The following is a 13,312-nucleotide window of genomic DNA, read 5'->3' on the forward strand; positions in this document are numbered from 1 at the left end:
AAGAACAGCTTAATAATTGAGATAAAATAAGAACAAAAGAACAATAGTAACGATAACAGTAACAGTTGTAATGAAAAGTCGGGAGAAGGGGGGAGGAATGAAATCCAAAGGGAAGGGAGGAAAGAGAACCCGTGACGCACGGCACAACTGCTCACCCCCCGCTGACCGATGCCCAGCCAGTCCCCGAGCAGCGACCGATCGGCAGCCCCAACCACCCCCCCTCAGTTTATATACCAAGCAGGATGGCCCATGGTATGGAAATGCCCCTCCGGCTGGTTCAGGCCAGCTGACCCCGCTGTGTCCCCTCCCAGCTTCCCGTGCCCCTCCAGCCCCCCAGCAAGGCCTGAGAAACCAAGAAGTCCTTGACCTAGTACCACCCAGCAACAACCAAAAACATCAGTGTGCCATCAACATTGTTTTTACACCAAATCCAAAACACAGCACTGCACCAGCTACTAAGAAGAAAACTAACTCTATCCCAGATGAAACCAGGACAAGCGTAAGAATCCCCCTTTTTATTTTGCTTTGAGTTTGACATACGTATTCTCATTTCCTTCCCTCCACCCCCAGTTCCTTTGTGAACAAGGCAGTGAGCAATCATTCCTTCCTCATCCTTCCTATTCCACATGGGTTTATACACATATATTCTATTTAATCATGTCTTTTGCAGAGCAAAGCTCTCCTCATAAAGAAGCCATTTCAGATTTTTGATCATTTTTGTCTCTCTTGTCTAATATTTTCTGGTTCAATTTTTTGCTTTATGAAATGGGGGCACAACACTGCATGGAGTAGTCAAGGCATGCAACACCAGGAATTTATGCAAGGACATAATCCTGTTACTTGTTTTGTTCCTTCTCTAAGAACTCCTAACGTGTTATTTACACTTATGACCAAGTGCTACACCGGCATTTCCATAGATGTATTTATTACAAACCCAGGTCTCATTCATGACTTAATCACCTCTGTGCTCATCACTGCATACACAAAACTAGGATTGTTCCTCCTTCTGCTCATCATTTTCTATGTCTGTACACTGAATTACATCAGGTCAGTCACTCACTATATCGGAGGGTTTCCACAGTGCTCTGCAGTGAACTCCTGCTTTTACTACCTTGAATAGCTGCAAATTGTCAGCAAACAAACAGTCATCATCCGTCTTTTCCTCCAGAGTATGTATGAGCACAAATCCCCCCAGGATTCCTCTAGCGACCTCCCCTCACTGTGAAAACTGGCCCTTTACTCCTGCACACTTTTTAAGTTATGTACCCATCTGGGGACATGTCCTCTCATCCCATACCTGCCTGCTTTATTCAGAAGTTTTTCACAAGGGACCTCACTGAATTCTTATTGGAAATCCAAGTGGAATATATAAATCCAGTTCTTCTGTCCTACATGTTTGCTGCCTCCTCCAGAGAACTCCAAGAGATTTGTGAGAGATTCCATTCTTTACAGCAGTCCTAAGTCTTCGGTGTGTCACATTTACCCACATGCTACTGACTTACACTTTCCTAAAAGAACAGGACACTGATTCCGCCCCCACCCCATGCTGTCTCCAGGTTTTCCCTAATTAGGTTACAATGACTGGTGCACAGGGAGTTTTCCCGAGCGTTAACTTTGATCTACCCTGGGAATATTCACCCAAATGTTCCCGTGAAATCCTGCCTGAAGCTGCACTGAGCAGCACAGGACAGCTGGGAGAGGTGTCCCACTCCTCTCTGAGAAGGTGTGCATCAGAAAGTCAGAGGTGGTGCAAAGAGGGAAAGGTGAGCACTCCTATCCTGTTTGCACGATGGTGCTCTTGCACGGTTTCCTCCTCCAAGGGCACAGGAAAGCTCTAGGGTGCCAGACTGCACCTTTGCCATTGGTAATGGGCTGTTCAGCTGTCCACTCTCAGCTCTTAACATCCCCTGCCACAGGGACTCCTAAAACTAGCTTCAAAACAAGGGGTTCTGTTCCACACTCGGAATAGCAGCACAGGTGCAGCAGACAGCAGAGTGAAACAGCATGTGTAACTTGGGAGCCATTTGTCACAGACTTTAATTTCTTAGAGTGAAGAAGACAGAAGAATATAAGATTCATCACTTTAAATTCTATATAGTGACAAACCAGCAAATGCATTTAACAACTCAAATACACTTTATAGACAGTAATGGATACTGTTAAAGTGTAACCTGGTATTTGGATTATCAAAGGCAGAGTCTATCAATTTTTGTTTTTCTATTAAAGTTGTTTTTTCCATCTGTTGAAAGTGGCTCTTTGTGATTTCACAGGGCATTACACTTTATGTGTCTCATTTGCTGCACCCAAAGGAATTTCATTCTGCTACATTAAAAAATACCTTGGGACACTGGCTAAGCTTTTAACTTTCCAGAACACACTGTTCCATGTCTGTCTCATCCCAGCAGTTACCTTCTTTGAATATCTAATTTATACATACGTAAATATATGCATATAATGTAACTCGTATGTCATATTGCCTTTGTCACAATGAGGATTCTGTCTTTATCCCTTTGCCCCAAACCCATGCTCGCCAGCCCAGCTTCTACCACATCTGTCTGGAAGGGATACAATCGACCTCTGAAGCACACATAGATCTGTATGTGACAGACATACAGACAGCTTTTGCTGTCCTGTGTGCTACACACAAGCAGAGAAACGGGAAACTACATCAAAGTTCATTTTGCTGCAGATGTCCTACAGACACACATGGGTATGCTTTCACTTTCATGTTAATCTTACTTTTTTCTTTGAAGGTGAAGCACAGGCCATTCTAGCTGAGCACTACCATGCCAAAGCAGGACTACCTCTTAGCAGAGGATCTTTAAAACCACGGCAACCAAACACCAACGATTTTGCCCTAGTAGTAAGCCTGGTCTCACATGTGTCCCAAGCTCTCCGTGCCTCTAGCTCCCTGCACACTTGCCTTCCTGTTACAGTCACTCTACTGAATTGGCTCAGATCCTCCCATCATTAGATCAGTATGCTGAAGGACCTTGCTACAAAGTACATTTGAGGAAGGTTTAGTGTATTGCTCAATCTAAGCTGCCTACTGGGTCTTCCCCAGCTGCATTGCTGCTTCACAAGCCGATAATGGCGACTGATGGTTTAGCCCCATAGGTGACTTGAACCCACTGTGCAACACACACTGGCAAAAGCAGAGAAGGGGCTAGGTCCTGCACAGCGGTGCAATCTGGTGGGCTGCCTTTTCAGAGCAGCAATATAGTCCACAGGTTCCAAACACAAGCTATATGTAAAGCATAGCTAGGTGACTCATTGTGAAACGTAGCCCACTCCCATGATGATGCATATTACATTCCTTTTAAAATCATTATGGAGGGAACTTCCAGGGCTGAGGAAACTGCACAGCATTTTCATGGATTGTTACAACATGAACAGATCCAGAGTGCATGCTGCTTCTTTTACCTTCACTGCAGTGACCCAGAAAGTTCTCTTCCCCAAGAGCTCTAGCCTGTTTGAACTAGAGGGTTTCTCACAAATACATGGGGGATGTTCCTTCTCTGAATGTGGAGGAAAATACACCCATTTCTACTAATTCTCCTCAACATGGCAAGTAGCTGCTCAATTCCGGAGCATGACGAGAGCATGATCTGACTTTGCAGGATGCCAAGCACTCCCCCCCTGGCCAGACTCTGTATGGAGCATACGAGGTGGGTATGCAGCTGCTCAAGAAGATTCAAAACCAAAATGCCACTCTCCGTCAAGTGCAACATCTTGGAACTAGCCAGGCGGAGGCAGCAGAGAAGCAGGGGCTCCTGCCACTGCCGCAAGCCTCCACCTGCCCTTACGGAGAAAGTAAAATACTTGTCCAGCCTGCGAACAACCGAGAGCAATGCTCAGGAGCAGCCCAGGCTGGGCGCACACAGCCACAACGGAGCGGAGCTTCAGTTTTTCTACTGCAAGTCAAGCAGTAACACCAAGCTATATACAAAAGACAGAGGTGATGCACATCACAAGCAAAACTGAGAAGTCTGAGCTTGATGTGTTTCTCTCCTGCATTTTCTCACAACCTCCAATATTATTATAGTGACGCACAACACCAGAGAATATAATTGCTGTAGTGATTACTTACAGCCATTACATTAAGCTTTAAAGTGCTCCTTTCAAATTGAACAATGTTTTTTCAAAGTCAACAGCTGGTTCACAGCTTGAAAGCAACAGTTAAGATAAATTAAATAAAAAGGGTAATAAAATCACAGGCTAAATTTAATTTCTGAAACACATGCAAACACCAGCAAAGCCTTTAAAATATCTTTTAAAAACATCCACACATACAAAAGTCAATACAGCCAACAATTATAAGAATGTGATGTATGAACACAAATAACTGTGTACACTTCTAAATATAGTTAAAATGGAGCACAAAAACAAATTCATGCAGCATTTATAGCCCTAGTCTAGAGGATAAGTCAAACAAAGTTTCACATGAGATTTGTAAATCTTGGGAGGAAGGAAAAAAAAATATTTTTTTTAATATATTCTTCTTCTTAAACACATATAAAGTGTGATTAATGAAAACAACACGTGCCTACCCTTAGGATAAAAAGGTGACCTCGGGCATGCTTAAGATCAGTACAGTGCAAGGAGCCTTTATCAGCTCTTGACATGCACTACTGGAACAACAGGCAAGACTTAGATTTCCAGAGTGTACAACTTCATTTAAATGCCAAGAGACTTTTGTCTGGCCTCATCTTCTCTTCTGTTTGCCATTGGGAGAACACTATTCACAATTCAAATGGCCTCTGCTTGGCTAGTGATGAAGTGCTGAAGCTACATATCCATTCAGATGAGGCAGAAAAACATAAAGGAGCCATGCTCTGGCTTTCTTCCACACTCCTGTCAGAAGCTTTCCACCTATGGCACCATTCCAAACAGGCCAACTAGCGAGCAAGCTGTCTCTTTGCCTCCACCCCATTATATTGTTGATCAGCTGTTCAGCATTTCACATCTTACCACGCTTGAAAAAGAAAATGACGCAAGAACGCAAAATACATATTCCACCTTCTTTATCACAACAGGGGGGGCTGCCATATCATAAAGGCTGTTTCTTATCAGTGCTCATTAGCAAGAAGAAATACCCCAAATCAGTTTTCCTTGTAAATATTTCCAGCAGGCAGACAGATTTGGTGTCACAGTTTAACATAAGTGTACGAGACAGGTATATGGAACAGACAGGTGTATTCTCAGTTACACACCATTTTCTTCCTTCCTCGCAGTTTGTCCCTTGCAAGCAGCAATAGGGACTATGACAGAAGAGATTAGCCAGCCACTTGCTCTAGAAATCACTGGGACTACCCGAGTAGTAAAAACTGCACTAAGCACACATCCAAAAGAATGAGATTAATACGTAAAAGAGGATGTACCTCATTATTTTTAAGAGGAGGCATATCTCTGTGAAGGTGGATTACACCAAATATTTTCCTACACTTAGTACACAAGCAAGATTTTGGCAGGCACTCAGAACAAGAGGATGGGTTGGCATATATTCAGTACGTGATTCACCTCACCTACATTTATCTGCTGCAGAGGCAAGGTCATCTGAGCTAGTCTTTTAGCTTCCTTCTGTAGCCTGAGGAGATAAACAGACACCCAGAGAGCGCAATTTAGCCCACTTGCTTGCCTACTCGAAGTATCTCATCTCAGGCTGAGATGGATCTCTCTCCCTCAAACAACTCAAGAGAGCTCAGAGGATCAGCTTGTGCTGGACACCTAGCAGAACCTGGCCCAGACTAAATATAACCTCCTACCTAGGGTCCAGCTGAGACAACAGAAAGGGTACTTACTGCCATAAAGATTTTTTTAAAAGATTTGTTGTAAAGATTTTTTTGTTCCTTTTAATGTTGAAGGAGCTGTCTGAACATGTTTGCAAATACAAAAGAGATTCAAGTTGATATAAGCAAAAAAAAGAAATAACTAAATTTTAAAAACAGCCAAACTTACACAATCTCCATCCAGCAAAGGTAACTAAGGCTACGTATGTAAGCAATACTGACTATGTTTCAGTTCCATCTCAGCACCGACACACATGTCCCAGATGGATGTTACATAATGTTTTTGGAAAAATAAGTGTTTTCCAGTGATTTTTGAAAGTAGAACTGGGTGTGCTGTTATAGCCTACTCCAGAAAGAACACTGTGTGTCCTACACACACTGCAATCAAATGCATTCCAAAGTGTCATGCAAAATGTCACCTTATCTCACTTAAAGTTATTCCATCTAGCAATATCAGAGAAATTATGACAATATGTTGTTCTACATGAAAGTACATGACAGCACTATTTGTGAGACCTGGCAGCTGCCACTCTCAGCAGAGCAGATGGCAGTGATAAAAACACAATGCAGGGAACAGGTTGATAAAGACATATCCGTCATTACGCTTTTGCTGTACAATTACACTCAGGTCCAAGATACAATCAAAATGCATGGCTGTGTCACTCTCGAGCAGGAAGACCTTGCTTATCTGAAGAAAATAACTTTTGTATAAAAACTAATTCTGTACATATTATTAATCAGAATCATTCATCTCCTGTCCACAGGAGAAAAGAAAGCAGCCAGGGAAGACATTTGAAGTCTTTAAAGTCTTATGTGTTCATACTTTTGCTCTTGCAGAGACAACTACTCATCACCTGTAATGGAAAATTAGAGTCAGCCATGATAACGAATGCTCTCATGGCTATCATCAGTTTACACTCCCATCCAGGTACCAGAGGGCATCTTACCTCCCATTTTCACTTTCTTCTTTTTTTTGGGGGGGGGGGGGGTGGGGCAGGCCCAGGGCAGGATGTGGAGAAGTGTTGTATGAGTATACTGGTCATGAAGGTACGAGCCAACCACTCCTAAAAGCAGAAACAGTCTACTTCCCTAAGGCACACATGGCACAGCAGCAGCACCACCAGCCTTTCCTGTGCTCCATCCCTGCCCCAGGCTGCGCAGGCCGTGCCTACGCTGCCAGGCACTTTTCTGCTGCCATGGCTAGTAAAGGCATACACCACCCAGGCCAGTCCTGACAGCACGTTCCTGATGCAGATGACTGGAGGGGCACTGACTGCCATCACCTCACAGAAGCACCACATTTGTCAGCAACAGTCCCTGCCCGCATACAGCCAGTCACCCCAGCCTGGCAGAGCTGCTGGTGCCCTTGGCAGCGCAGCACCTAGACACCAGTCCTGCAGGCAAACCACCAGAGCACCAACGTCAAACCCAACAGCTTTCCCGCACCGCAGACCGAGGAACCTACAGGTGCCAGTCCAGCTGAGATCAGCTGCTGGAAATGCTGTCTCAGAGAACAAGGACGCTAAATAATATTCACAGCCCTGTCGCAGCACTCTCCAAACTAGCCAGCTGCAACAAGGCTTTTACCATCCCACACCAGGTTAACTTCAGTAAGTAGTCCCTGCACCTTGCCCCAGCACGGCCACCCATCCCCCACAAGGGTTCAACCGTTCATCTACTGTCCGTGCTGTTTCTTCATACACTTCAGCCCAGCCCACTTTTTGCCTCTGCTGCATCCCTCTCCTTGTCTCTCCTCCATCCAGGGCACTCTCTCCCCCCTCCCTCTGTTTCTTCCAGGTCTCTCTCCATTACCTGCTCCTCCCCCATACACCCCCTTAGAGATATTTAACTACTTAGCAGGAACCAGCCACAGCTGCACCTGATCCACATCAGCCAACCCACCCCCCTGAAGCCAGCCCACAGCTGTATATTGTTAATTAATCCAGCTTTATTCCTCTACAATTCCTCTACATAGCCCTTTAACACCATTGACACACTTAGTTATACTAAGGCCTTATTTATAAATGGGCAAACTAATAAAATCAACTAGAATTTTAAGTTCTAGCTGAAAATCTGTTAGCCTTTGTAAGAGAATTTAAACCTGGGGCATGAACATAAAATGCACATATAATGTCTACTTTAATATATGAACTCCAATCAAAACCTTTTAAATTCCATACTTGCTTATTAAGTAATCAGAATAATTAACCTTGCAGTAGTTTTTAAAGTGTGTAAAATAAACACAGTGGTTTTAGCACTATATATGTTCCTACAAGATGTTAATGGAGACCACTTGTACTTTCCAAGATAAACAAAAATTAATCTCTAACAGCACAATAATTAATGATATGCAATGGAAGACATAACGTACAGGTAATTAACATGACAAAACAGAACACGGATGATACACAACCAAAGGTACAGCTAAATGCACATATAATTGAAATAGTTATGAATACAGATTAGCAGGTTTTAAACCTTTGTATAGTTAGAGAAAGAGCTCCTTTCCTAGGAAAACTGTGCTCCTGCCTGTCAGTCAATTTGCTTCTACTAGAACAAAAGATAATAAGCCTGATAATAACCTGTTAATATATTCTACTTGAAAATCTTCTATAAAATTGGCTATACTATTACATTTAAATATTGTGTGGTTTAATGTGCAAGCATACATTATATCCTGATATAATTCCAAAAATTTAAGTAAGTTTAGGAAACAAACAATTAAAGACCTGGCACCTAACTAGCACTAACAAACACATAACTAGTTTGTTTTATGTAACAGTACACAGGCCTAACAAAGAGAGCAGAGCTGACAGGAGCTGGAACCCCAAAGGACAGTTATGAGGTATGAATTATCAGAATATGTTATCCAGCTGCCCCAACTCACTCCTGCAGCACTCACAATTCGGCATTTCCCATGGAAGGTGTCAACACCGTCTTAAGTGCAACTGCCTACACTAATATAGGAAGGGAATTAATCCTATGAGGGTTTGAGAAGTGGAGAAGTTAATTTATACTAGAAGCCTGACAGACCCTAACTCCAACTCACAACTGCAATTACTACCCATTATAAAAACACCTGGTTGTTAAAAATGTGGCTACAAACCTTGGATCTCTGCAAGGGCCACCTCGCCCCTCATGCCCTGGACTCAATAGGCTTCCTCTTGCAGGTTGTTTTTGAACCTTTACACTTTCCACTTGCAAAGGCATCATAAAATTCTGGATCCTTGCTCACCTGACGTGACTACAGAGTCCTTTAACAGCCCCCTACAGTTACTGCTAGACCCTCTTTCCTTTCTACAAATAATTAGCCAAATACCATTTAAAGGCTAATGTGTTTTAGGGTCTCACCTTTACATATCACAGAGACACAATTTATGGCAGCCTAATGGCAAGCTGTAGTGTAAGCTTAATAAGATGCATATAAAATTAATATTTCTGAAGATACAGGACTTATAAAATACTGTGGCAACCATCAAAATGTCATGAAATGTTACGAAATCTTCAACATAACTTCCATAGTTTCACCTTGGTTTATTTTCTTCTTTACAAAATGGGAAAGAGATGTATCAAGAATGTAAATTTTTCATTTATTGTCATAAATTTGCTTTTATTTAAGAGCAACTGCAGTAACTGTGATGAGCACAATGTAAATTCCAGCTTAGGAAACCATCACTGCCGAAAGTCACAGTGGAAGGAAACACTAATTCTCAGGACAGGCTTTCCCCCTCAAGCTGCAAGTCACTTCAGGATGGGCTTCATCAACTGTCAGGATAAGGGCAGAAGTCCCACAGAAAGCATCTTCTCATGGCTCTAGGCTGCAAAGCACAGGTAACAAGGAGACGGACCACCTCCCTTAGTAATTCCAGAGTGCCAGGCTGCCAAAAAGGGACCCGGGCATTCCTGAGGAGCCGAGTGGCAGCTTGAAGTCCTGAGGAGCTGGAGAATCTTCAGTGCTGCTGTTGTGCTCCTGCAGTGATTATCCAAGAAACTACTCAGTACAAGAACTCCCCTCATAAGAGCACCAGAAAGGACCTGAGTCACAGCACACCTGGGATTTGAGACAAGGTGGACCAACAGCAGTTTCCTCACATGATCCGCTGTTGCCCATTCTGCTAATATATCCAAGAGGCAGCGGACAGCAGCGACCAGAGCGAGCTGCTGTGCTTACATGCCACTGCTCTTGCTGGCCCACCACTGCAGAGATCCTAGAATGAGACCTAGGATGCTCTCCATGTGTGACACGGTGGTGGAGAGGGTTTCATCTTTAATAAAAACTCCAGACAAAGTCAAACCACCTGACACTATTTTGCCCATCAGCACTGCAAGTAATTTACACATCCCTACTTGGGTTTATATATTTGGGGCATCTGTTTAGTTTTTATTACTTCTGGCCTTGGCTCCCACACTCCTTCACAGATCAAGTAACTGCCTTCCCTATTTGCTAATTCCAACAGCTGGTTATTACTCACCAGACTCCTGCTATACTCGCCTGGGGAAGAATCATAAATAAATGTGTACAAGCAAGCAGATGCTGTCATTTTAAAAATTGATCCACCCAGTAAAAATGTCCTATTTAGGACTCAAGTGGTGAATCATTAAGCGTGTGTCTTGATGTCATTTTAATAAAATCCAAAAAACAATCATAGGACTTTGTTCATTAATTCAAATTAGTAAATGAAGAAAGTGTTATAAGAGAGAGTATTATTAATAATAAATAATTAAATTATGAACAGCTCAAACACCTGCTCTTTCCAATAAAGACAAAGGCAAGGTAAGATACAGAGCATTTTTTGTTATTCGGTATAACTAATCACTTTTCCACCAGTGGCAGACAAGGTAACATCAGGTCACCATGGGTCCTGGAATCTATGACTGCAAGCAGAAGAGAGAAATACAGATGGTTTATCAGACTTTATTATCTCTCTTAATTGTGTGCCTGTTTATTAGCTTTTTTTTTTTAAAAAAAGGTAATTTCTTTCTGAATGTCACTGCTAGGAGGAAGTGAGCTGTCTGAAGCATATTTTAAAAATACACAGAATATAAAAGAATAAAAAGTGCTTTGCAGACCGTAACGCAGGAAGCAGCAGGGAAAAAAAATCCTGGTACCAACTTTTCCTCCACATTTTAAGAGGGATATCTTTCTGCAAGGTTAGGCGGTTTGGCTTCTACAATCCTTAAAAAATTGACTTCTGATGAAAACAGCACAAGTTTCAGTGATGGTGGCATAATCCACAGGGACCATCAATTTCTGCAGGTTACACGGATAACAACAATCTTTGTTCCTTGGCAGCAGGAATTAAATGATCTCCTGTGGACTTAAAATGGAAATGTCTAGCACTAAAGTCATCCGCTTCCTTGGTCAGACAGCTCACAAAAAAAAAAAAAAAAAAAAAAAAAGCTGCATTAGTTTACAGACATTTCAAAACCAGTATGCATGTACTGCAGGTTAATTACTCTGATACCAAAACTTCAAAACTTCCCACTTCAGCTCTTGCAAATCTGTTCTGTTTTGTTTTTTCAATAAAAACAATTTCAACCAAATTGCTAATATGCAGTATGGTATTATGGGCTTTTAGTGGATCTTCCTCCTAGACTAAAGGCCAAACACACTACAACATGACTGAGTACTCACCTGAAAACCTGTCTTGATTAGCTTAGCAGACATACAGCTCAGCCCTTTCAAGACTATTGATGCTATGTCAGCATTCAACTGTTGTACCTAAATATGACTGACCAGGAATAATTGTCTTCCAGTGCACGCTCAAAGATAAATGCTGAACCTCTCTGAACACCCAAAAACTAAGATCTACTCCCAATTGGTTCTTCACCTACAGTAAAACTCATAAAGTTTACCATGGCCTTAATGCCCCACTGTTGCACTAGATTACATGTTCAGAACTTAGTGTTATTTAAAATACCAGAAAGAAAATCCAAACCTTCGACATGTAATTTTTGAAAATATTCCTAATATTTAAACTAGGAAAACTATGATTTAACCAGAATTGTATTAACCAGCTTAAAGAGGAATAAGTTAATATAAACAGCAATAAAAACTGGAGAGTCTGTAAGCACAAGATTAGCAACACTTGGTAGCATCATCATAAATTACAAGTATTGAAAACAAGGTCTAATAAGAAGTTTTCCTTGCCAGTTAAACACTTCCTCCTATAGCAGCATATATTAACATTTAGCAATCAAGGAGGAGAAAATTCTAAATGAAGGTGCTAAAATCACAGTCACAGGACAAACTTAGAGGTGCCAAGAGAAAGGCAGTTAGAAGGCAGAGAATAGATGGGCCAGCATGATAAGCCACAGCAGCAAGTCTAAGGTGTGACAGAAGTGGAAGTCATTCGAGCAAGACAGCTGGGGAATGGGGTCGAGTCACAAGCAGCAGCAGTGACAGGAGGACTCAAATCAACTCTTTTTTGGAAAGCACTACTGACTGAGCATGGGACAAAGAAGAGTGAGTGTTCTCTCAGTACGAAAGGTGACAAATTTAAATTTTTCTGTAAACATAAGATTTTCATCAAGTCTGAAGATTTCAGCCCCAGACAAGAGGCACTTTTTTCTGAGTTAAAAATTCCTCATTTCTTGTTATGTTGCTTTAGATTTTGATTCCCAATGTTAAGACATTCCTCTGAGTTGCTGAATTTTAAGTAAAATAGCATTTTCTTTGCAGAAAGAAACACGTTCAGGGCACATTATGAAAGCAAGCCAGGGATGAAAGATGCCACGCAAAGCGTGTTAGAAGACTGAGGTGCATATTCCATACGGGAAGCATGTCTTAAGCACTGATTAAACCCATGCAGCATAAACCATGAAAAGGACACTGCCTGGCAGCAGCATTCATCCCCCATGCTTCTCAGGTCCTGTCAGGCTGCTCAGATCGGCATCCAGACAGGCCTTCTTCCTTAATACTTAAGATCAACAAAGATTTGTGTATCTCCCATCTTCCAGGAGTCATCTACCTGTTAATAGCTGTCCCACTTTTGGAACACAGAAATTTCCAAAGTGACAGCAGCCATCTTCCTCATACTATCGCCGTACGGTTAACAAGTAAGCTACAGTTGAAAGAAAATGACATTGGATTTATACATTCCCCTTCGATGCAAACAGCTGCGTCGCTCATGCAATTACCAAATTCCGGTGGGCTGGCTGCCCAGGAGCCCAAACGACCCCGAGTTTTGGCGACCCCACACTGCTCACGGAGACCCAGGGTTCAGTTTCAGAGCCGTTACCCCAGCAAAAAGCCAGCAAGGCCACCGGAGGGAACGGCCCCGCTGCCCTCACCCACCCGCACGCCCATCGCCCCCTTCCTTACATCTGCACGGGCAGAACCAGTTACGTGACGAACCGGGCAATAAGGCAGGTCTGGGCTACAAGGAACCCAGAAGCGAGCACTGTTTTAAGCCACAGGATGTCTCCAGGCCGGCCCCCCCCGCACCGCACGGGACCCTGCGGCGAGGGCCCGGCCGCCGGGACGAACGGCCGGACCGCCCGGGAAAGCACGCGGCCCCGCC

General features: G+C 42.9%; 1 long non-coding RNA gene across 3 annotated transcripts; it reads right to left on the reverse strand.

Annotated features, from left to right (window-relative positions):
• Positions 1-9,308: 9,308 nt before the first annotated feature.
• On the reverse strand, positions 9,309-13,285 carry LOC130148364 (uncharacterized). 3 transcript variants are annotated; one of them, XR_008821541.1, is made up of 3 exons: positions 13,114-13,285; positions 12,761-12,853; positions 9,309-11,159 (listed from the first exon to the last, which is right to left on the reverse strand). It is a non-coding gene; the product is annotated as an uncharacterized LOC130148364 (long non-coding RNA). The 3 variants fall into 3 exon arrangements; XR_008821542.1 differs by lacking the exon at positions 12,761-12,853; XR_008821540.1 differs by lacking the exon at positions 13,114-13,285 and having other exon boundaries at positions 12,761-13,107.
• Between the last annotated feature and the right edge of the window lie 27 nt (positions 13,286-13,312).

Source organism: Falco biarmicus, chromosome 4, assembly GCF_023638135.1.
Source record: "Falco biarmicus isolate bFalBia1 chromosome 4, bFalBia1.pri, whole genome shotgun sequence".
NCBI lineage: Eukaryota > Metazoa > Chordata > Aves > Falconiformes > Falconidae > Falco > Falco biarmicus.